The following is a 24,699-nucleotide window of genomic DNA, read 5'->3' on the forward strand; positions in this document are numbered from 1 at the left end:
ACCAAGGAGCAGTAAGATCCCATAACCCTGGCAATGCACTAGGAAAACACAGTACTAGTTGCACTGGATTCAGAGGGTTAAAATTTTTTTGTACTTGAACAAATAGCTCCATTTTTCAGAGACACAGATTCCCTACTTGAAGTCAGGGAGCTCAAATGGCAATTCAGACTGAATGCAGAAATAACACCAGGACTAAATTTTATTTTATTTTATTTTTATTTTATTTTATTTTACATTTGTTGACCGGGCTAGTCTAGCTGGATCAAAGTCCATTTTCAGTAGAGGACCGGGGAGAAAAGCTCCACAGATAAAAGCAAGGTAAATTATAAACAAGTACAATACACTTATGAGACTGGCAATGAGCAAAATACAATGATATTAATCCAGGTATGGTTGTACAAATCTAAGAAAAAGCAAATAATACCAACTATGCATTTAATACTTTCATACTTCTTTTTGAAGTTCAAATGTAATGGACAGTTATAAAAACATTAATTGTTAATTAATAATTTTTTTTTTTTTTAATTCATGTTTGAGAGTGGTAGTAACAATGTAATCATTAAGTCTTTATGTGATCAGAGAGAAACATTACAGAGTTGAATAAAGAAATATGAAAGTTGAAAGATGAGAGCAGGCTAGTCTGGATTGGTGCAATAGCATAGCCAGAAATTGTTTAGATGTAAAAGAAGTTGTTTTTTAAAGTGAGGAAGAGTGGGTAGAGAGGAGATATGTGTGGGGAGGTTATTCCATATTTTACCAATTGCGTTTGAGAAAAGGCAGTTTCCTGCAGAATTTGTAATTCTAGTAGTGTTGACTTGTAGCTTTTCGGAGGAGCGTAGTTGTTTCAGGTTACAATAAGGAGTCAAGAGGTTGCTAAGGGCTGGTGTTTTTGATGGTTGATAAAGAATTTTGTGTGCTATTTGAAGTTGTTGATAGATAAGCTTGTTAGGAAGTTCCAACCAGTGTAATACTTTTAGGTTTAGACAGTGGTGGGTTCTATACTTAGATGCTGTGGCAAATCGAGCTATATTGTGGTAAGATGTAGTTAGTTTCCTAAGGTTACCTTTAGAGAGATGAGTGTAGATAGGGGAAGCATACAGTAGGGTAGAGATAAGATGGGATTGTGCTAAGGTGGACCGTGCTTTGTGTGTAAGGAAGGGTTTGATTCTATACAGTGAGCCAATCTTTTTATTCACTGCTTTTATTGTGTTATTGATGTGATAATCAAAATTAAGATTATTATCAATAGTAACACCTAGCAGTTTTGTAGTAGAGTCAGGGAAATGTGGGAATTATCACTTGCAGTAATAGTGAAGTTTAGTTGAGTAGATTTGTGGGTAGGTGAGAATAGTAATAGCTTAGTTTTTTTGGGGTTCAGGAGAAGACATCTTTTTGAGAACCATTGTTCAACGGTTGAAAAGGTTGATTGGGTCAGTGACTGGAGTTCTATTTGAGAGGAAGCTGTACAAATTATGGTTGAATCATCTGCATATTGTATGCAGGTAGTGTTTTGGATAGATGATTGGAGATCATTAATAAAGACAGAAAATAAAAGTGGTCCTAGTATAGATCCTTGGGGTACTCCTAGAGAGATGGGTAGTAGAGTGGATAGAGAATTTTTCCAGAGTACTGCTTGTTGCCTGTTTTCAAGATAGGATGAAAACCAGGTTATTGAAGAGTAATCCAGGGCAAGGGATTTAAGTATGTGTAGTAGAAGTCTATGGTTTACCATATCGAAGGCTTTTGATAGGTCTAGGAAAAGTGAAGAGGTTAGTTTGTTGTTGTTACGGTTGCAGTTGATAGTATTGGTAAAAGAAAGTAGAGCTGTGGTAGTACTGTGTGATGGTCTAAAACCATGTTGAGTGTTAGCTAGCAGTTTGTTATGGAGGAGATGGTTGAGTAGTTGTTTGTGTATACATTTTTCCATGATTTTGGCTAGAGGAGATAATAGTGCAAAGTTAGAAAGGTCAGTAGATTTACCTCCTTTGTGTAGGGGTATGATGTATGATATTTTCCAAATTGCTGGGAAAGTACTTTCTTTTATGGATCTGTTTATTAGGATAGAGACAGGGTAGGCAATAGATTTAGCTGCTATTTGCAGGAATTCAGCAGGAAGCTTATCTGCTGAGGGGGTAGTGGGTTTTAGTTTTTGTAAAAGTGATTGTATATAGGAGGTGGATATGGGTTGAAGTTGGAGGGGAGGGAGAGAGTTGTCGATCCTACTTAAGAGTAGCTGAGAAGTGTCAGGAGATAGGTGGTCAGCTAGACTCTGTATGGAAGTGGTAAAGAAAGTATTGAAGTTGTTGGCTATTAAAGAGTGATCATCAGGGTCAGTGTCCTGTGGGTTGGGTGTAACTGTTTTGCCTGGGGTAAGTAGATTGTTAATCGTAGACCAGAACTTTTTAGGTTCTTTTGTAGTGGATTGCTGAAGATTACAGTAATAATTCTTTTTATCTGTAAGGATGGCGCTTTTGGTACTGTTTCTAAGCTCTCTAAAGGTTTGATGATCTGTTGGGTTTCTAGAGGAACGCCATATGCTCCAAGATTTATTTCTGAGTTTTATTTTATGTTTAGTATTAGAGGTTAGCCAGGGTGCTGTTTTAGTCTTTATTCTAATGGTGCGACTTGGGGCATGTTGGTTTAGGATTGCAAGGAATGCTGAGTTGAAGTGCTCAACAGCCTTGTCGAGTGTGAGGTGTTTTAGAGGGGTCCAGTTATATTGTGAAAGTTCTGTTTGAAATAGGTCGGGATTAAATTGTTTTTTGGAGTGTAGTATTTTGTGAGAGGAAGGTAAGTTTAGGTTAGTTTTAGCTCTAATGATGTAGGTGAGGGAATGATCACTTAGGTCATCTGGAAGGATGCCAGTTTGGTAGGTTTGCAGGGGAGTTAGTAAGGATCCAGTCTAGGGTAGTTTCTTTGTTGCTTTTTTTATTGATCCTGGTGGGACTATTAATGAGTTGTTTGAAACCATGAAGGTTTATATGGGAAGTAGGGTTTGTATTGTTACATGGTTTCCAATCAATGTTAAAGTCCCCAAGGAATAGTGTTTCTTGAGGGAGTTTATCAGAGAGTTGTTCTAGAATTTGTTCTAAGGTGGGGATATTATTTCCTGGGGGTAGATAAGCACAAATTATGTTTATTGCTTTAGAAGTGTTGATTTGTATTTTGGAGCAGATTATTTCAGCATTATTGTCTTGGGTGAGGGTAAGGTCAAGAAGAGTAAGGTTTAGGTTTGTTTTATATATTATTGCTACTCCCCCACCCTTCCTGGTGGTGCGATCAAGTCTAACAATGTTATAGCCTGGTGGGGTAATTTCTATGTCTTTGACTGAAGGCTTTAGCCAGGTTTCTGATGAGCATAAAATATCAAAGTTGTGTGTCTCTAGTAGGGCATGGAGTTGACTAGTTTTATTACAGATGCTACGTATATTGAGATGGGCCACGGATAGTAGGTTAGAGGGTTTAGAGGGTAAGGTAGAGAATGGTTTGGTATGGTTTCTATGTGTTATGGTTGTATTATGTAGTGGGCCTGGGTTGGGGTGTATGTCACCATCTTGTAGTAGATGGAGTAGTGTAAAATTTCTTTCTAGTCTGAGTATTTGGAAAACATCAAGTATTTTCTTATTTTGAGATTTTAGTAGTTTGCAGTGTAGTAGTCTGTGGTATTTGGCAAGAAGGTAGATGGATTGTGAGGAGGTATGTAAGAAGGATGGGGATGGAGAAGTTTCTGGTGTGCATGTGTGTTTTGATGGAAGTGGGAGAGAAACAGTTAGAGAGTATTCATATGAGGTTAGGAAATAAGTAGTAATAAGAGAGTAAAGTAGTAAAAAGGAGATGGATATATTCAGTTTTGACTGGAGGAAACTTATAGTCATGGTAATGTAGTTGGAGGTTAGTTGAGAAGATGGATATAGTGAAATGGTGTGTTGTAAGGTTAGAGTATTTAGGAGGGAAGGACAAATGAAAAGGAATGTGATGTGTTATGTGTGTTAGTAAGAGAGGGGTGGGGCTAGTTATAGTAAGTAAGTGGGTGTATCCAGTTACAGGAGTACAGCCCAGTTTGAATATGATTGGGGAGAGGAGTAAAGGGGCGTGATTATAGGTAAGATAAATGTAGGACCCCTGGGGGTGGGTGGGAATTGGGGGTAGGGAGGGGAGCGGAGTGAGCCCGCAGGGCGAACGGAGCGGGAAGAGCCAAAGAAGAGAGGTTGAGGGGAAAACAATCAGTGGAGTGCTTATAGAGAAGGTAAGTAATCCAAGGGGATGGAAGAATGCTTGGTGTGTAAGGACTAAGTGAGGTAGGCTGGAAATAAGAGAGACAGAAGCTGAGAGGAGAATGTACAGAGGTTAACAGATAGTTGGACACGTAGTAAATTATTAGGGAGAAAGAGGTTTGCAGGGATAAGCAATACTAGGAGTAGGGAGCCACCTAGTGGCCACAGCAGGTATTTGCTGCGAGGACTCCTTACAAGGCTTGTGGCTAGGAAGTGGGGCAGGTAGCTAGAGATACTAATGGATGTTGCTGGGTCAGGTGGATGGGAAAAGCTAGGGTAGGCTGCTAGCTGATCTTGCTTTGAGAATAACAACTTTGCAGGATGTGAGAAGCATACAATAGTGTTCTGAAAACCTGGAAGAGTTATAGGACGTACTTTCTTGTGTCCTTTCAGGAGGAGGCTATCCAAAACTGTAAGCTTAGGTCCCTAGGTAGGGAAGGCGACAGGAGTCTTAGGTAGGGTATACTTTCCCAGACCTTCTGGAGGTCAGAAAGTAATAGAGCTGGGAAAAGAATGGAGAAGGAAAGGATTAAGATGTGAAGCAACAAAACATGTGAGAAAGCAGTTCAAAATACAGCAAATGAGAATTATCATATAAAACATTTAAACCTATACCATTGATTTTTAGGGCAGTAATGCAGGGTAAAAGCAAACAAATATAACTTCAAGCATTGGAATAAGTAGATGCAAACACATAAGCTAAAGTGATTAGATGCAGCTAAACACTATATGATATACAGTGGTAAGTGTATTTAACCCAATCAACTAGAGATATTGGATATTCAAACCAGGTAGACAGTAAATGTAAACAATGTACTATAGTTGGAATAACATTTGGAAGCAGACTGACTTATACTGAATAGCTACCTAGGCTAGGGGAATGAGTGTAAGAGAAAATGAGTAGGGGAGGTTAGAAATAAACCACATGGATATTTAGGCCTCGAGCATATAATCTAGAGGGAAACAGTGCATTGTGGAAAGCTCAAATAGAATAGCAAGTGGTAGATCGTATAAAATAAATAAATAAGGGTGGGAAAGGAGCAGTTTAAATTAGGCAGTCTACTGCAGGAGTTGGGATAAGAAAAAATCAGATATATAAGGGGGAAAGCATAGCATTGATATAGATTGTTGTGCACTTTAAAAAGCTAAGATAGTAAAAGTGCTTGTAAAGGAAATATCAAACACATAAAACTGGGAAATAAAACCTAGCACTACTATTTTATGTTCTGCACTTTAAAGGGCAATGATACTATATGAGCTTGTGAACAGATGGTTCGCTGCTCTCTCCACGTGCTACAAGCAGTAGCAGCACTGGAAGGGGTAACTCAGTAAAAAAGGGAAAACACACTATGTAGACAGGTAGTAGGAGAAGCTTAGCGAGTCGGGGCAGTTTGGGTTCAGGGAGGAAAATGTGCGCACGAACAGGTTAGTTAGGAGAGTACTTGCAACAGGCTCACATAAGCAAGGAAATCTGTGAGAGAGGCTGATGTGTGTAGGTAAGTTTGCAAAGAACACGCTAATGTCCCAGAATGTATTAGGGAAAGTTTGCGAGGGAACGCGCGACCAAATCAGCGTGAAAACTAAAGTAGGTAGGCTAAAACCCTAACAATGGGAAGTTCGCTGCCATCAGTTAGGATTAGTAGGGGATCCTAGAAGGTATATGTAAGGAGCACATATGAGAGGCTAAATATTATCACAGCGCGAGTTCCGTGCAGCTCAGGGACTAGTCGAGGTGCATGGAAAGCTCATTAGTATGAGCGCGTTAAGTAAAGCCCAGGAATATCTACGGCGCTAGTATGGTTTTAAAAGGGAAGGATATCAACAAAATTCCCCGTACAACAAGACGATTTGTCTTCCTAGTCAGAGTGCAGTTCTAGTTGCAAAATCAACAGAAAACAATGAGAGCATACAGGCGTCAACTCAAGGTTCAACCAGCGTTACTATGATAACGAAACCTGAGACTATCAGCAAAATGCAATATACATCTAAATGTTCTTGCGTTTCAGCCTTAGCATTAAAATAGGCCATTCAGTAATAGCAAGATAATAGGTTGCCAACAAAGTTAACTATACAGCAGGTATAACAATAGATGGCAGGTCAGCGATCAGTTTTTTAATCATACAAGAAATACAAATACGTGGTACCACTTTGAGTATTGGTAAAAACACTCTACTTACACTCTAATATGTCTCTAAAGGCAAGTCTGCACAGCAGCCAGGAAATCTAAGGAAAAGACCTGGCGCGAGTCCAGGCAGGTGTATTTATAGCCTTAGACAGGACATGGAATAGGAGAGGGGAAGGGGAGGGCGGGGGCAGGCAGTAAAACGGAACCAAGGTAGCAATAACAGTGTAGAGGTTTGGCTATGGAAATAAGCCAGGAGGAGTAGTGGGTGAGATACCCATAGAGTGTGAAGAGCTAAAACAAAAAGTAAGGAGTGGGAAAAGTGAGGATGGAAGTAGGTAAGTGGTGATGAGTAAGAAGGGAGGGTGGACTATGATAGGAAGGTTTGGATAACAGAGTAAGAGCCAAAGAAGAGAGGTTGAGGGGAAAACAATCAGTGGAGTGCTTATAGAGAAAGTAAGTAATCCAAGGGGATGGAAGAATGCTTGGTGTGTAAGGACTAAGTGAGGTAGGCTGGAAATAAGAGAGACAGAAGCTGAGAGGAGAATGTACAGAGGTTAACAGATAGTTGGACACGTAGTAAATTATTAGGGAGAAAGAGGTTTGCAGGGATAAGCAATACTAGGAGTAGGGAGCCACCTAGTGGCCACAGCAGGTATTTGCTGCGAGGACTCCTTACAAGGCTTGTGGCTAGGAAGTGGGGCAGGTAGCTAGAGATACTAATTAATGGGTGTTGCTGGGTCAGGTGGATGGGAAAAGCTAGGGTAGGCTGCTAGCTGATCTTGCTTTGAGAATAACAACTTTGCAGGATGTGAGAAGCATACAATAGTGTTCTGAAAACCTGGAAGAGTTATAGGACGTACTTTCTTGTGTCCTTTCAGGAGGAGGCTATCCAAAACTGTAAGCTTAGGTCCCTAGGTAGGGAAGGCGACAGGAGTCTTAGGTAGGGTATACTTTCCCAGACCTTCTGGAGGTCAGAAAGTAATAGAGCTGGGAAAAGAATGGAGAAGGAAAGGATTAAGATGTGAAGCAACAAAACATGTGAGAAAGCAGTTCAAAATACAGCAAATGACAATTATCATATAAAACATTTAAACCTATACCATTGATTTTTAGGGCAGTAATGCAGGGTAAAAGCAAACAAATATAACTTCAAGCATTGGAATAAGTAGATGCAAACACATAAGCTAAAGTGATTAGATGCAGCTAAACACTATATGATATACAGTGGTAAGTGTATTTAACCCAATCAACTAGAGATATTGGATACTCAAACCAGGTAGACAGTAAATGTAAACAATGTACTATAGTTGGAATAACATTTGGAAGCAGACTGACTTATACTGAATAGCTACCTAGGCTAGGGGAATGAGTGTAAGAGAAAATGAGTAGGGGAGGTTAGAAATAAACCACATGGATATTTAGGCCTCGAGCATATAATCTAGAGGGAAACAGTGCGTTGTGGAAAGCTCAAATAGAATAGCAAGTGGTAGATCGTATAAAATAAATAAATAAGGGTGGGAAAGGAGCAGTTTAAATTAGGCAGTCTACTGCAGGAGTTGGGATAAGAAAAAATCAGATATATAAGGGGGAAAGCGTAGCATTGATATAGATTGTTGTGCACTTTAAAAAGCTAAGATAGTAAAAGTGCTTGTAAAGGAAATATCAAACACATAAAACTGGGAAATAAAACCTAGCGTTACTATTTTATGTTCTGCACTTTAAAGGGCAATGATACTATATGAGCTTGTGAACAGATGGTTCGCTGCTCTCTCCACGTGCTACAAGCGGTAGCAGCACTGGAAGGGGTAACTCAGTAAAAAAGGGAAAACACGCTATGTAGACAGGTAGTAGGAGAAGCTTAGCGAGTCGGGGCAGTTTGGGTTCAGGGAGGAAAATGTGCGCATGAACAGGTTAGTTAGGAGAGTACTTGCAACAGGCTCACATAAGCAAGGAAATCTGTGAGAGAGGCTGGTGCGTGTAGGTAAGTTTGCAAAGAACACGCTAATGTCCCAGAATGTATTAGGGAAAGTTTGCGAGGGAACGCGCGACCAAATCAGCGTGAAAACTAAAGTAGGTAGGCTAAAACCCTAACGATGGGAAGTTCGCTGCCATCAGTTAGGATTAGTAGGGGATCCTAGAAGGTATATGTAAGGAGCACATATGAGAGGCTAAATATTATCACAGCGCGAGTTCCGTGCAGCTCAGGGACTAGTCGAGGTGCATGGAAAGCTCATTAGTATGAGTGCGTTAAGTAAAGCCCAGGAATATCTACGGTGCTAGTATGGTTTTAAAAGGGAAGGATATCAACAAAATTCCCCGTACAACAAGACGATTTGTCTTCCTAGTCAGAGTGCAGTTCTAGTTGCAAAATCAACAGAAAAACAATGAGAGCATACAGGCGTCAACTCAAGGTTCAACCAGCGTTACTATGATAACGAAACCTGAGACTATCAGCAAAATGCAATATACATCTAAATGTTCTTGCGTTTCAGCCTTAGCATTAAAATAGGCCATTCAGTAATAGCAAGATAATAGGTTGCCAACAAAGTTAACTATACAGCAGGTATAACAATAGATGGCAGGTCAGCGATCAGTTTTTTAATCATACAAGAAATACAAATACGTGGTACCACTTTGAGTATTGGTAAAAACACTCTACTTACACTCTAATATGTCTCTAAAGGCAAGTCTGCACAGCAGCCAGGGAAATCTAAGGAAAAGACCTGGCGCGAGTCCAGGCAGGTGTATTTATAGCCTTAGACAGGAAATGGAATAGGAGAGGGGAAGGGGGAGGGGCGGGGGGCAGGCAGTAAAACGGAACCAAGGTAGCAATAACAGTGTAGAGGTTTGGCTATGGAAATAAGCCAGGAGGAGTAGTGGGTGAGATACCCATAGAGTGTGAAGAGCTAAAACAAAAAGTAAGGAGTGGGAAAAGTGAGGATGGAAGTAGGTAAGTGGTGATGAGTAAGAAGGGAGGGTGGACTATGATAGGAAGGTTTGGATAACAGAGTAAGAGCCAAAGAAGAGAGGTTGAGGGGAAAACAATCAGTGGAGTGCTTATAGAGAAGGTAAGTAATCCAAGGGGATGGAAGAATGCTTGGTGTGTAAGGACTAAGTGAGGTAGGCTGGAAATAAGAGAGACAGAAGCTGAGAGGAGAATGTACAGAGGTTAACAGATAGTTGGACACGTAGTAAATTATTAGGGAGAAAGAGGTTTGCAGGGATAAGCAATACTAGGAGTAGGGAGCCACCTAGTGGCCACAGCAGGTATTTGCTGCGAGGACTCCTTACAAGGCTTGTGGCTAGGAAGTGGGGCAGGTAGCTAGAGATACTAATGGGTGTTGCTGGGTCAGGTGGATGGGAAAAGCTAGGGTAGGCTGCTAGCTGATCTTGCTTTGAGAATAACAACTTTGCAGGATGTGAGAAGCATACAATAGTGTTCTGAAAACCTGGAAGAGTTATAGGACGTACTTTCTTGTGTCCTTTCAGGAGGAGGCTATCCAAAACTGTAAGCTTAGGTCCCTAGGTAGGGAAGGCGACAGGAGTCTTAGATAGGGTATACTTTCCCAGACCTTCTGGAGGTCAGAAAGTAATAGAGTTTCTTGTGTCCTTTCAGGAGGAGGCTATCCAAAACTGTAAGCTTAGGTCCCTAGGTAGGGAAGGCGACAGGAGTCTTAGGTAGGGTATACTTTCCCAGACCTTCTGGAGGTCAGAAAGTAATAGAGTTTCTTGTGTCCTTTCAGGAGGAGGCTATCCAAAACTGTAAGCTTAGGTCCCTAGGTAGGGAAGGCGACAGGAGTCTTAGGTAGGGTATACTTTCCCAGACCTTCTGGAGGTCAGAAAGTAATAGAGTTTCTTGTGTCCTTTCAGGAGGAGGCTATCCAAAACTGTAAGCTTAGGTCCCTAGGTAGGGAAGGCGACAGGAGTCTTAGGTAGGGTATACTTTCCCAGACCTTCTGGAGGTCAGAAAGTAATAGAGTTTCTTGTGTCCTTTCAGGAGGAGGCTATCCAAAACTGTAAGCTTAGGTCCCTAGGTAGGGAAGGCGACAGGAGTCTTAGGTAGGGTATACTTTCCCAGACCTTCTGGAGGTCAGAAAGTAATAGAGTTTCTTGTGTCCTTTCAGGAGGAGGCTATCCAAAACTGTAAGCTTAGGTCCCTAGGTAGGGAAGGCGACAGGAGTCTTAGGTAGGGTATACTTTCCCAGACCTTCTGGAGGTCAGAAAGTAATAGAGTTTCTTGTGTCCTTTCAGGAGGAGGCTATCCAAAACTGTAAGCTTAGGTCCCTAGGTAGGGAAGGCGACAGGAGTCTTAGGTAGGGTATACTTTCCCAGACCTTCTGGAGGTCAGAAAGTAATAGAGTTTCTTGTGTCCTTTCAGGAGGAGGCTATCCAAAACTGTAAGCTTAGGTCCCTAGGTAGGGAAGGCGACAGGAGTCTTAGGTAGGGTATACTTTCCCAGACCTTCTGGAGGTCAGAAAGTAATAGAGTTTCTTGTGTCCTTTCAGGAGGAGGCTATCCAAAACTGTAAGCTTAGGTCCCTAGGTAGGGAAGGCGACAGGAGTCTTAGGTAGGGTATACTTTCCCAGACCTTCTGGAGGTCAGAAGGTAATAGAGTTTCTTGTGTCCTTTCAGGAGGAGGCTATCCAAAACTGTAAGCTTAGGTCCCTAGGTAGGGAAGGCGACAGGAGTCTTAGGTAGGGTATACTTTCCCAGACCTTCTGGAGGTCAGAAAGTAATAGAGTTTCTTGTGTCCTTTCAGGAGGAGGCTATCCAAAACTGTAAGCTTAGGTCCCTAGGTAGGGAAGGCGACAGGAGTCTTAGGTAGGGTATACTTTCCCAGACCTTCTGGAGGTCAGAAAGTAATAGAGTTTCTTGTGTCCTTTCAGGAGGAGGCTATCCAAAACTGTAAGCTTAGGTCCCTAGGTAGGGAAGGCGACAGGAGTCTTAGGTAGGGTATACTTTCCCAGACCTTCTGGAGGTCAGAAAGTAATAGAGACTCTAATATGTCTCTAAAGGCAAGTCTGCACAGCAGCCAGGGAAATCTAAGGAAAAGAGAATGAAATGAGAATTTGAATGTAAAATGTGCTCTGAAGTGGCGTAGATAACCCTCTACAGCCGCTCCTAGCAAACTCCACTGTAAACTTGCACTAAAGCATTACATCACAAGTTACCTTAATTTAAATATTTGTTTCTCATTGGCCTAAATTAAATGCATTGTAATTAGCTACTGAGCCCAGCTCACATTACCGATTGGTTAATTCCTCCACCTAATTTAAATACATGTACTATTTAAGTGACTTGCCTTGGCACAGTATTTCATTCTGAAAAAGATCTGTACATCAATAAACATTGAAAGCGCTAAATACCGAAGTTACACTCCTTGTCTTTGTCCTTCACTAGATGCTCAGGAAGTTTTTTTAATATATATATATATATATATATATATATATATATATATATATACATATAGCTGTCTGTCTGTCTACATTTACAGATATATATCTGTCTATATGTCCATGCATGTTCAGCTCATATTTTGGCCTGGACCTCATTCTCTTGGCAACTGACATGGATGATCGCAGAATTTAAGTCAGTAACTAGTGCCGACACTTTTGTATTTCAGACTTTATCTCCTTCTACATATGTGTTCTAATACATATAACTGTGTAACTAGAAAAATTTTAAGTGTATTAGAGCATTAGTTGACATATATCCCTATTTGTACCCACATTGTGGCACACTTTGTCCAGACTTCTTGCATTAACAGGTTGCGTGGTATGATATTAATACATTTCCTGTACTGTTGTCTGATTGTGCTGGATGATATGTTTGTGAAAACCTCAGGTTATGTAAATCTGCCATGGTTTAGTGGTAAATCACTTTGTGTATTGAGTGCAGTGTCCTGGGTTTGAGCATTGCAGATGCAGTTTAATTTGTTGCTGGGCAGAACAAGGGCCATTGGATACAGAGTGATTATGGCACTTTTAAGCAGTTGTAAGCAGGTTTGCATGGGTTTGCGCAATGACAAGCACTGCTAACCTCTGCTTATGTTTTCTTACACTCAGTTAGCTTCAGAATTGCTCAACCTGTGTAGGCATAGCTTACCCCCACGCAAACCCATGCAAACCCATTTACTGCTGCTTAAAAGTGCTTACTGCCACTTACCCCCATGCTAATTTCTTTAAAAGAAAAGAAAAAGGGGTTGATAGGAAAGTGGTGAAAAAAGGGGCACAAAGAGGGAAAGACAGTATGGAAAATAGCTAGACATGTGCAGGAAGGGTATAGGAAAGGTCCATAGCTGCCCATTTTTTCTACAGCAACAGCTGTGCATATACACTGAATTTGGAAGTAGATTTGGACCCTCAAACCCCTGGGAGAGGGGTGAGGATAACATATATTCATTGTGATGCCAATTAGACCAGATTACATGTGTCCAGTGGACACGTGTGCAAAATGGACAGCTCTGTATGGGCCGAGATTTTTTTGTGGGAACAGAGTGCCCTTTTTTTTCAGGTGAGAGTGGGATGTTAGGGAGGGGTAGTAGGTATATTTGGGGAGGTAGGTTGGGTAGGTTAACAGACAAGAAAAACAAGATGCATACAGGGGTGATATATGACACATGTGGGGTAAACACCTTGGATGGGGAGGAGTGTTTGGAAGTCGCAAGCCCATGAGTCCCCAACTGGAAACAGTGGGACTGAGGTCACCACCCATGGGCAGTCACCACTGCACCTTCACAGCCCCAAAGGTGGCTGTGCTGGGGCGGTGTAGGAGGAGCAGGCTCACCCCTAATTGTGCCATTCAGCCCTCAAGCTGGCATAACCGGTCTTGATACTTCAGTTCGAGCTCCCTAGGCACCATGGCCTGGACCTGTTGATGGGTGACAGGTCCCATCTGCGCCTGCTCTGAGTGGGGGGTGAGCCTCATCCCCTGCAGTGGTTCCACCCAAAGGTGGTGCAGGGCCCACAGAGGAGGAGGTCCCAGGCTGGGCCCCAGATGTGCTGGTGCCCGGTGCCATGGCCAGCTGAGGTGGGACAGGTGGGTCCGCTGGGACTGGCCTTCCCATATGAGCTATGTTGTAGCAGGTTTATGACAGATATGGGTTAGTAACAGTCAACAGCATTCAGGATTAGTTATAACAGCATGCATAGACATTCCCATTAAACCAAAACACCAGATTTAACACAGTAGCAGAGCAAGCAGAACACATGCATATATGAAACAACAGTGGCCATTACAAGAGCATGCTGGTTTCACTGATGGCAACAGGCAACCAATATGGGTGTATTTTAACATGGCACATGCATAGAAACAAATGTGAATATTTATAATCCATTAGGACACATGTCCCAACAAAAGTTTGGAATGTACACATACCAGTTGAGGAGTGCCATTGGGTTATTTTGCACATATGATAGGGGTGGGAGAGAAAGTTCAATTAACAACTAACATATCCTTGTAGTTTTCACAACATTCTTAGTCACTGTAGTGATCTTTCTCTTACATGTATTATTACACTACCCAGTGACCTTATATTGTACACTGGTATGTTTATAGATTATTATATACTTGACCTGTGTCTTACATAGAGGCGTGACAAGATGCAGGTGTTAATGCAACATATGTTGAGAATTGCTGTCATACACTTTGGGTGAGGTGCTAGAATGATAGGTTTGTTTTCATATACATTCTATGACTATGTAGACATTTGACTATCAGTTATATGTCATTAACGGCTGCCTACATTTCTTGGATCATCACACTGATTTTTCAGGGGGACGGGGTACCAGGCTGGTGATATGGGCCATTTATCTGGACATGCTGGACAGATTGGAACAGTTGTGGGGTATAAATATGCATACAACTTTCAATTTGAACATTCTAGCAAATTCTGTACAGTTGGGTGCAATTATGCATACAGCTTTTCATCTGAACATTGTAACAAAATCTGTACAATTGTGGGGTATGATTATGCATACAACTTAGTAGCACTCCCAGGATTCAAACCCCTGCTGTGTGTGACAAAAAATTATAGCTAACATCACAGTACACTGTGCTATCCGGGAAATGATATAAAGCTTACTGTTTTCTAAGTCTCCCTCACTTGTACAATATGACTGACCTATTGGCACTTCCAACATTGTTATGTAGGACTTCATACACATTTTATCTGCATACCACAGTGTGGGTGACACTGCTTAAAATACAACCGTACTATTTATAGTACCCAACAGTTCACCAACATATGACAAAAGAATAAACAGAAGCACTCCAGGGGTTATACCTTTATTCACAGACTATTACACATTTATTTCTACTGGTACAACATTTTCTAAGGCTCTTATATTTATTTGTTATGACAGTACATGCAGACTAATTACTAACCTGCCTCGCGATGCAGCCTTTGCAACCTAGCATCATGGGCTTGCTGGTTTGCAGCCCGCTCATCTGCAGCTGTCAGAGAAATACAGTGATATTTAGCCATACCTATCCATAGTATACACAAGCTAGGCAATTCTTAACTACTTAGTAGAATGAGTACTTACTCAGTAGTAGGGCATTAGCCATCTGCCGTGACTCCTGGATCCACTGTTCCAGTACATCCCCCCTCCACCACTTCAAGTCAGCATGGTGGTGCCTAACCTGCTCACCAGTCCGGGGGATATCTGTGGCACTGGTGAGGTCACGGGCGAGACTGTCCAAGGCCTCCATTTTATACTGCGAGCCCTGGTACTGGCCCTGCAGTAGTCTCTCCTCATGGTGTTTTACCAGGAGCCACACCATGATTTTTGCCTCCTGGATGCCCCAGTGTTGCGCTCTAAAATGAGTGCCTTCACCCACACCAGCCATTCTGCCTGCAGTAGGAAGCTATGACCAGTTATGGAACATATTCCCACCTGTGTGGTTTAAATATGGCCAATTACCCGCACTTTTCCATGATTGGCTGGGTTTGAAAAGGCTAAGCTATGGGCACACCTGCTTACCTAAGGTTGGCGATGCTTAAAGAGGTATACTGCTAGGCAGATTGGATTGGCTGCCCTACACATTGCTTACTCTTACTAAGTTGAGCTGTGCTGCGGTTAGCATTGCTTAATAGTTAATTAACACTATATTTGCCTTTTGGCAGTGATTTATTATTCATTACAGCTTCTATATGTGTCTGATATTCATGATTCTACACTTCTACTACTTCTACACTTTATTGCAAAAACACCTCACATCTATGCTTACTGCAGTACTCCAGTTCATATATTTATGTTATGTAGCAGGTTATACCACATCACACTGTACATAGATTCAGTTCACATGTTTGGTTTGATTTTCGTGTGGTGAGGATTAGTTTGCTGATACCTCATAAATATGTATTGTTATGGTGGCTTAGTGGTTAACTACTGTGACTATAGCATATAGGGTCCTGAGTTCAAGCCTTGCAGAGGCAGTTTATTTTGTTGCTGCGCAGAACATGGGCCATTGGGTACAGAGTGATTAAGGCACTTTAAAGCAGTTGTAAGTGGGTTTGCGCGGGTTTGCACAATGGTAAGCACTGCTAACCTCCGGTTACAGTTCTTTACACCCAGTTAGCTTCTACTTTGCTTAATCTGTGCAGGCAATGCTTATCCCCTCACAAACGCACTTAAACACGCTTACTACTTATATATGCTTACTACTGCTTCTTTGTGCTTAAACCTGCTTACTAGTGCCTTATTCATTATGACACTGACACTTCACATGTGCATTTAATGCAGTACTCCAGTTCACATTTAAATTTTATTTAGTAGGTTATACAGCAAAAAGATGTAAAAATATGTTGATATACAGATTTTACATAAAAAATTATATGTGCTGAAGTGTGACTCAAACTGGGAATGCCTGTTCATTAGGTGGATGCTCTAACCACTACACTATTGCTGCACTGCTTCATTTGCATATATATTCCTTGATATCCTCTTCAGCCTTTTCAGCTGCTTTAACCATAGCTAAGCGATGGGCAAACCCGCGCACCTACGGTTAGCTGTACTCAGGGTTTTAAAAACAAATAAAGGGGTTTCCTCTTTTTATTTTTATGTCCTGTTGCTGTTTTACACATGGGGGACTGTTGGTGGGGATATGCGGACACCTATGAGCAGTCTCGCCCATTTATTTACAGTTGCTGCTATTCTACTTTGCAGGGGCGTGTTCATTCTGAGAGCTCTGCTCTCAGACATGCCCCCTGCACTCATCCACACTCCATGTAGGATTAGGAGGTCAGGCAGTGCACCTTCATTAATATGCATGGCACACTGCCATCCTCCTCCTAAACTGCCGCTTCTGTGCAGGACTACATTAGTCCTGCACGAAAGATTAGTAAATCCTAGGGATTGTCTTATGTTAAAAGGTTCTGATGTAGTTACCATCCATCCTGCTGCCATTTTAAAAGCCTGCCATAGTAATACTTGTTAATATATTTCATTCTGCTGCCTTTTTCTAAAGTTCATTTATGAGCTCCCCATTTCTTCAGTTCCATCTTTTTATATGTTGGCTTTCTACCTGATTACATGTGATGTGCTGAAAGCCATTTTAAACTGCTGTTCAAATCATTATTACAACAATTTTCAACTTCTGCTGTATGCTTGAATTTGTATATTATTTGTGAATGTTTACTGCAATAAACTGCTTATTTGTATATAATTTAATTTTTATTCTGCATTTATATTTGTGCAGAATGTACCACTCACATTTCTAAATATAGTAGTAGGTGTGTACATCACTTGGACTGTTTCATTCATTAAAACTAAACACGTTTTATCATAGTGAGCATTTAATTCATTGTGTCCTCAGATTTCTTGGTGTTATGTCAAGATTTGAAAGGTAAAACCCTTCATTAAATTAGAAATGAAATATAATGCACAATGCCAATTTAATTTCTTCATAAGCTAATATGAGCTGTCCTACTTAACTATATTTACTTGCAATGCATTTTGCTTTTAAAATAAATAAAAAAAAATATTATAAAAAAGATTCCACAAGTTAAAATACACTATGCAAGTTCTACTGGTTATTACTGTTAACTTCATAAAAAGAGATAAGATGTATTTTGTAGTCTTCGTTAACAAGTAATGTATATTTATCTTTTGTATGTATCCTTTTTCATGTTTGACATTTTGACAGGATGAACGGGGTACCGCCTAGAGGCAAGCTGTGAAAAAGTGACAATATAACGACTTTGTGTCAGGCCTGGTGTTAATTTATTCATGCTCTTACATCCTGCATCACTTACTCATAAATCTGACACACTCAACAGCTGCATTGTGTGAGGGATGTGGTCTATCTGCTTAGGCAGAGTGACTATAGGTGGTATCTGTGGGGAACCTGTGCAGAATCAATATGGTGACCACTGTGAACAACAAAATGACTGGGAAGCTCGCTGCATATTTTGTCATTGCCACATCTGAAGTAAGACTTGTGCTTTGCAAAGCACATTAATCAAAAAGTATCATGTTTTAAATCTTATAGGAAAATTGTCAACAATGTCATAGCAGCTTTAGTATAACATAGGCCTTTAGTGGAAAGACGTTTACTCTGTCATACTAGTTTTAATATAACATACACCCATAAAAGGTAATAAAATGGGGTATTCATATCTTGACAGTGCTGCTAACCTAAGAAAGATATTGAGAGATTTCTCTGCATGACTCTGACATCTGTTCCATCTAGTTGGAGAAGGACCCAAGTCCTTGTCTAAGCTACTGCTGCAAAATACCTAGCCTAGCTTTCTCAAAGTTTTATCCACATGGCTTATATAGAGAAAGAGAGGCAGACAGGCTGAAAGAGTGCAAGAGGGCAAGTGTCAAAAAGTCTTCATGTGGGGCATGTTTGCAAAACAGTGGTCTAAGTCCATAACAGAGCAAGTCATGTAACAAACCCAGGGCAAAATCTGCTCTCCTCTGCAGGAGTGATGCCAAATTAAATGCTTAGAGGAAATGCACATGTTATTGTAAGAAGCAGCTGTGCAAATATGAGCAGTTGGAATCATGTTCAGCAAGGCCATAAATCTGACAGGCATTGTGGTTTAACTAAAGAAGATCTTGCAGGCCACACCCATCTACTTGGAGTTGGCTATAATTCAGCTGGTGATGTACATACAGAAGCTATGATCTGATAACTGCTACTTTTCTCAGCCAGTGTCCTTGAAAAAAACTACAAAGCACTTCAGATGGCATTAGCATGTCATTTAATTACGCTTTGCCTGGGTGAAATCAAATACTTGCAAAACATTACTGCAGAGCAGAAAGTGTTGCAAAGTTGAAACATTATGAAAGCAAGACTTAAGGCTATTCTTTGTGCAAACACACATATCTCTTTTTGACAATGTGGCATTCCTAAAACTCTAGAATGCACAATCACATATTTATGTTACACTGATTCTCAATGACAGAGATTGCTGTTAGTGGTTGATTAGCAGTCTGCTATTAGTATTGTATGCCAATGTACTATACAGTGTTGCCTGTTTCCCGCAATAACATCAACAAGTTCATGAAAAGCATACTGTCATAATCATATCATATGTTTTAGTAACTTGGTACAATTAACATTCTTTACTGCTTTTTTAGATAAAGCATATCTCATTAGGGCACAGAGCAGACATTCTTGTCAGTCTCTGCCAGCCCAAACACTATTGTGTGAAATCAGGAATCCAGAAATCATTTCAGTGCATTTTCATTGAAGAAATCTTCTGATATAAATTAATACAGGTGACATGCTTCAGTTTAGATAAGGAGATATAGTCAATAGAAGTACGTTATTATCCACCATCCAATAACCTATTAAATTGTTTTGCTCTTTAAGTAAGTAGGCTATTCAGTGTTGTCAGCAGTAGAAACAAACACATATCTATTAAATAATGCTCTCCCGGCAAATTTACTACACTGTTCTTAGGGGAACGTTTGTCTGCTTCACAATCACACAAAGGCTTTATCACTGAATGTTTTTGTGTGATCTTGAAGTTGGTATATATTAGTTGAGGGGGGGAGCTTGCACCCTGCAAAACAAAACAAAGAAAAAAACTTAGAACTGTTCACTGAAAATGGCTTTCAGTAATTTCTTTTCACTATTTTGTCCATTGGATAAAAAGTGATCAATAAATGATCATTAATCTATTCTTAGTGTTCCATTTTATTTCTATGAGCACTATTTTCTTAGACCCTTTTCTATAAGTATCGCTCAAGAGCATGACAATACACTGATGCTTTTATCAATGCTGCCTCTGATTTGTGAATCTAATCTCAAAAAAAAAAAAAAATAGTCAGTGGAAAGCGTTAGCAGATTTTGAAAAAAGGTCTGTGAACTTAAAACCTTCTCGTCTCCACTTGATAAAACTACTTGCTTGTATAGCTGCATGCCAAAGTTAGAAAGTCATAACATGCCCACTCCTTCCTAAGGATAATGCTTTTACTACAACCCTGAATTAACAAGAAGTACTAGAGACAGGAAAGGAGTCAGGCTTTAAAAGTCGGCAATAAAAGTTAGAATAAAGTGGGAATTAGGCCAGGATGTAAAACATGAACTGGGAATTAGACTGGGACATTGGAGGGCTAATTTTTGCAGATCATTATGAACAGAGACTGTAACTCACTGGGGTCACCTACCTTTCATCAACAATTATTTTTCACTGAAAAGTAAAAAAAAAAAAAAAAACAGTTTAGCTAATTGAAAATCAGCAATTCCAAAATTGCCTGCTTTTTGTGTGTGTGTGAGATCGAGGAAGAGCAACAGTTGAGGAATTTGCCCCTTCCCCATTGTAGTGCAATTTCATAGTTATATACAAATTAGTAGGGGAGTGGGGATTTGCAGGGAGGCTTAGTCTTTTCTTAGTTGTGTTTGGATTGAGCAGATGTGCTCAGTTATTAGAAGTTTGATGTTTTTCTTATTTTCAATTTAATGTCATATTTCCAACTCACTGAGACAAAGTGTTGACAAGATACATAGCTAGGTAGTGACACTGCTTGCATGTGGAAGTGGTACATTGCAATCCCATGTACATCAGCCCAAAAGATGAACCAATGCTCAGCATCATAACCAATAACCTGACACTCCACAGCCGCAGTATGACATGTTCAGTTAGTGAAAATACTACACTTGTACACTTTACAGATAAGGCATCAGCAAAGAGAGCATCCATATCACAGCAACATTCACATGTATGCACCAACGGATCTACTTCACTTCACCTACAACTCATTTGACTGACTTTCATTTGACCAAGACCAAATCACCTAAAGTTCAAATTACCCGCAACTCATTTGACTGACTGTCATTTCGCCAACAGCTTACAATGCTGAATTTCAACATACTAGATTTTACACCATAGACATGCACACTTAAAACACCAGTGACTAACTCTTTCCAGAGCTTAACTACTTACATACCCCCTTAACAGAATCAGGACAATATAAAACCAAACTAGGTGGGGGGCTACACCCCCCAACTATATATATATATATATATATATATATATATATATATATATAAACTCCAGGATCGCACTACAGTGAGGAAAAGGGCATATACCTTTTACCCGCCTTAAAGTACTCTACACACAGCCACTACTGCTGGGAACACACAAAACATCCACCATATTACTTTAGATACTTGCCATAAAAATGTAAAGAGACAAACCCACCTTTAGAAACACTACAACACTACGTTCTACATGACTATCATTTTTCTGACAGTCAGCACTGTAAGTTACAGTAATTCTTTTTATCACAAGCAAGTCACAGTTGCAGGGAACCCACATCATGTCTATAGCTTAAAAGTCAGTGAAATGAGAGTCAGTAAAATGAGTTGTTGATAATTTGAACTTTAGGTGATTTGGTCTCGGTCAAATGAAAGTCAGTCAAATGAGTTGTAGGTGAAGTGAAGTAGACCCACACCAACACATGCATTACGCAACACTCTCTTACAACTGCAACTGTCCTATCTGTTGTTTTAATGCTGTTCAGTGTTCCTTCACTGGGTCTGTTGGAAAAACAGACCTTTCTTATGTTTAGAAGATGTGGCCATCTTGAGGTGCTATGACCTGTGCTGTTGACTTTTGCTATGGAGAGTTAATGCTGCATAGTCTCTCCCAGAGACTTAGGATTACCATAGCCTTGTCCTCCATTTAGCCACCAGACTGGCTTCACACATACTTGGTGTACTTTTTCTAAACAGTTTCTTTCTCACTCACCTTTTAGCACCATTCAGTTGCATGGGAATTAGTTACGTGATAACAAAACCAGAATTCGGTAAAGTGTCAATTATGAAGCATAAATACATGGCAACCTCTCATGAAATTGCAATTTTGGTCTATTTGCCATGAATCTAGGAGGTGCTACTGTTTATGGGTATTTTTCCCATATTTAAACCATGGATTGTAGCAAAGCAAGGAATTATGAAATGCAACTTCTTTCATGTCGGTATTCATTTGCACTCCTTAGAAAGGTGTATTTAACAATTTACTTCTGGCTTGTATTCTACCCTGAAATAAAAGGAGACTAGAAAAGCATCTATGTATAAAACAGTGGCCTTAGCTCTTAGTCGGTGCTTATAACTACCCCACGGCCACAAATTCCAAAATAAAGTATTAAGAGGACTTCTGGGGCAATGCCACTTAGTAGCATATTTTGCAGACTCAATGAATTAAGTTTTCCCTTGCTATTGCTAATGTGCTATTTATTCAAAATATTCTGACTTTTGCAGTTATCCTATTTTGAAACAATTATTCTTGAAATTCTAACATGGAGTGTAAGCCAATTTCAAGATTAACAATTTCAAAAGAGCACAATTATGAAAGCTGAAGTTTTCATGCTATGTTTCTTGCCATCATCACGAGGTGCTGCAACACTGTATATGGTATATATAAACATACAGGTAAATCCCCACAAGGAGAGTACAGGGGTGCAGCCCCTCTATGATAACATAGCTAAAAAAGTCCAGCTTTTGTAGTTTTGCTCCTTTGAAATTGTTCTAAAAACTCCAGTCAGAAACCGCCAAAGCAAACAGTTCTACCTTAGATGAGTGCTAAAATGTTTTTATTTTATAGCCTGGGTTAGTATTCTAGGAAGCAATGAAAAATGCAACTTACAGTTGGAATATCTTAAGTGCATATGCAAACAATGCCTTCTTGTGTGCGGGGGGGGGGGGGGGTATATTCAACAGGCGTCTCTCATAATCTGATCTGAGCCTGCACTATGACAGATATAGGTTCAGTTTAGAAGTCACCCTTTTGCATGATTTTCCATTGCATTCAGTCATAATCACTGAGTAATCCATCAGTTACAGGAAATGGAATGCAATTTAGAATATGTGTGGTATTCATTAAGACTGGGAAATACAATTTCCATGTAACTGTCAAAAATCAAGAGAACACTCTTTCTTGAAGCCATGTTAGTGGTTCAACAGGTGACATATTTACCTTTGATATTTTAAAAATCAAAATTAAATGGATTCTAGCCTCCAATAAGTGCTTGCATTCATGTTGCAGTACTGATCAGGAAGATGGAGGCCCCTTTTGTGGCAGCAGCCTCTCCAGCTCCTGATGTGTATGCTGTGTTTTTCTGTCTGTGATACACTGCATGGACCATTTGGTCAGGTCAGGTGTGCAGTCGGGTGGAGCTGTAGTGTACATGGTGTCCATAGTATCCTTGTTGCTTTGCTTTTTGGGGTTGCTGGACTGATCATGAAGGTTGGGCCTTCAGTATCAAGCTGAGTGAAGTGCGGAAGGCAAAGGTCAGACTCTTGGCTGCCAGATTCAGTTTGAAGATAATCGGAGTTGGATTTGTTGGGTCAGAGGAAACTGAATTGGACTTGGAAGCTGCTGGTGATGGCAGAGATGGAGTTGGTGGTGTTGGCAGCATGGACAGTGAGGATTTGGGGAGGATCATTGGACTGGTTGTGGCTGTTCAGGCCTTTGGGTAGCAGTGGTCATGTCAGATGCAGGTGGCAAAAGTCCGTTTTTTGCCTGCCGGTTTTTGTTTTAGAATTGAACTTGGTCTGTGGTGTCAGAGGGGACCAGACTGGGACTTAGGTTGTTGTTGATGTTGGAGAGGGTGATGGCAGTGGTGTGAATGCAGTAGATTGCTGTAGTCAGTGGGATCATGCATGATTGATGGTTGCTTATGTAACTTATGTTGGCTCAGTCACTGTTGTTGTTATTGTATTTGTGTATTTGTTTTGTTTCTGTGTTGCTATGATTTCTGTTTGTACATGAGCTTGGAGAAACACAGTTCCATTCAGCTGTGCATTTGTGTATGGTCTGAATAACAATAAAGTTACTTTTGACTTTTGGCTTTTGATACTGCAGTGTAGCATACATGGTTGCAACAGTCCTGAACTGCCATCCTTCAGATGAGAGATTACAGAGGTTTCATCTTCTGCGGTGAATGTTAAAGATCTCATGCACTTATTGAAAAATGTTAGAACATTTATTGACTTTTAAAATAAAAACAAAACATATCTGCTCACAGTAATGGCTGCAGTAAAAAGTGGTTATTTACAAGATGCACTATGTTGCAGTTCTGTGGCATTAGCTGCAATAAGGCAACACTTCATTATCACCTAATTTGCATATCTCTGAGTTGCCATAAACTACTGAAAGTGAAGATCAACACTTTCCTATGGTAGGTAAGACTGCTGGCCTCTGCATCATATTGGCACTGGCACCCCCAACCCTGCTCACTCTCCCATAAATATACATACAGTAATATACACACACACACACACACGCACACGCACACGCACACACACACCACTCCAAAAACCCCAAACCTGTCTCTGATTTGCCAGAACATCCCCAATACCTCATGTTATGCCTTTTTTACTGCCAGACATTAGAGTTTCAGACTTCATATCCTTTAGCAAATACATGCTAAGGCAAACGTTGTTATTCTGGTGACTTTGTAAGTTTATAACAGGAATAATTAAAATATGAGCCATTGTCCCACCATTCATTTTGGCTTTGTCTAGATTTCTTGCACTAGAAGCTTGAGAGATCTATTTATATGTGCTCTGATCCTCTACCCCATAACTCATGAAGTGTTGCATATCTTGGATAAGTAGCAAGATCCTCATGACATTGTAAAAACTGCTTGTTATGCTAACTTATCAGTTGGCATAGTGAATTAATGCTGCTATTTTCTGTGTTAATGGTGCAGGGATTGATGTCTTCCCCCTCTTTGTAATTTTTTTCTACTTTTAGTTGTTATTCCTGTGTTATCCCTTGTGACTAGTGGAGGTGAAGAGGACTAGCATCCTTGGTGGGGGGGTGCAGGATTTAAAACC

General features: G+C 40.4%; 1 long non-coding RNA gene across 1 annotated transcript; it reads right to left on the reverse strand.

The window, feature by feature from the left end:
- Positions 1-3,644: 3,644 nt before the first annotated feature.
- LOC122813741 lies at positions 3,645-9,950 on the reverse strand. Its single transcript, XR_006366729.1, has 3 exons — positions 9,871-9,950; positions 7,260-7,386; positions 3,645-4,776 (listed from the first exon to the last, which is right to left on the reverse strand). It is a non-coding gene; the product is annotated as an uncharacterized LOC122813741 (long non-coding RNA).
- Between the last annotated feature and the right edge of the window lie 14,749 nt (positions 9,951-24,699).

Source organism: Protopterus annectens, chromosome 1.part1 (assembly GCF_019279795.1).
Source record: "Protopterus annectens isolate FY-2018-M chromosome 1.part1, PAN1.0, whole genome shotgun sequence".
In the NCBI taxonomy this organism is placed as follows: domain Eukaryota; kingdom Metazoa; phylum Chordata; order Ceratodontiformes; family Protopteridae; genus Protopterus; species Protopterus annectens.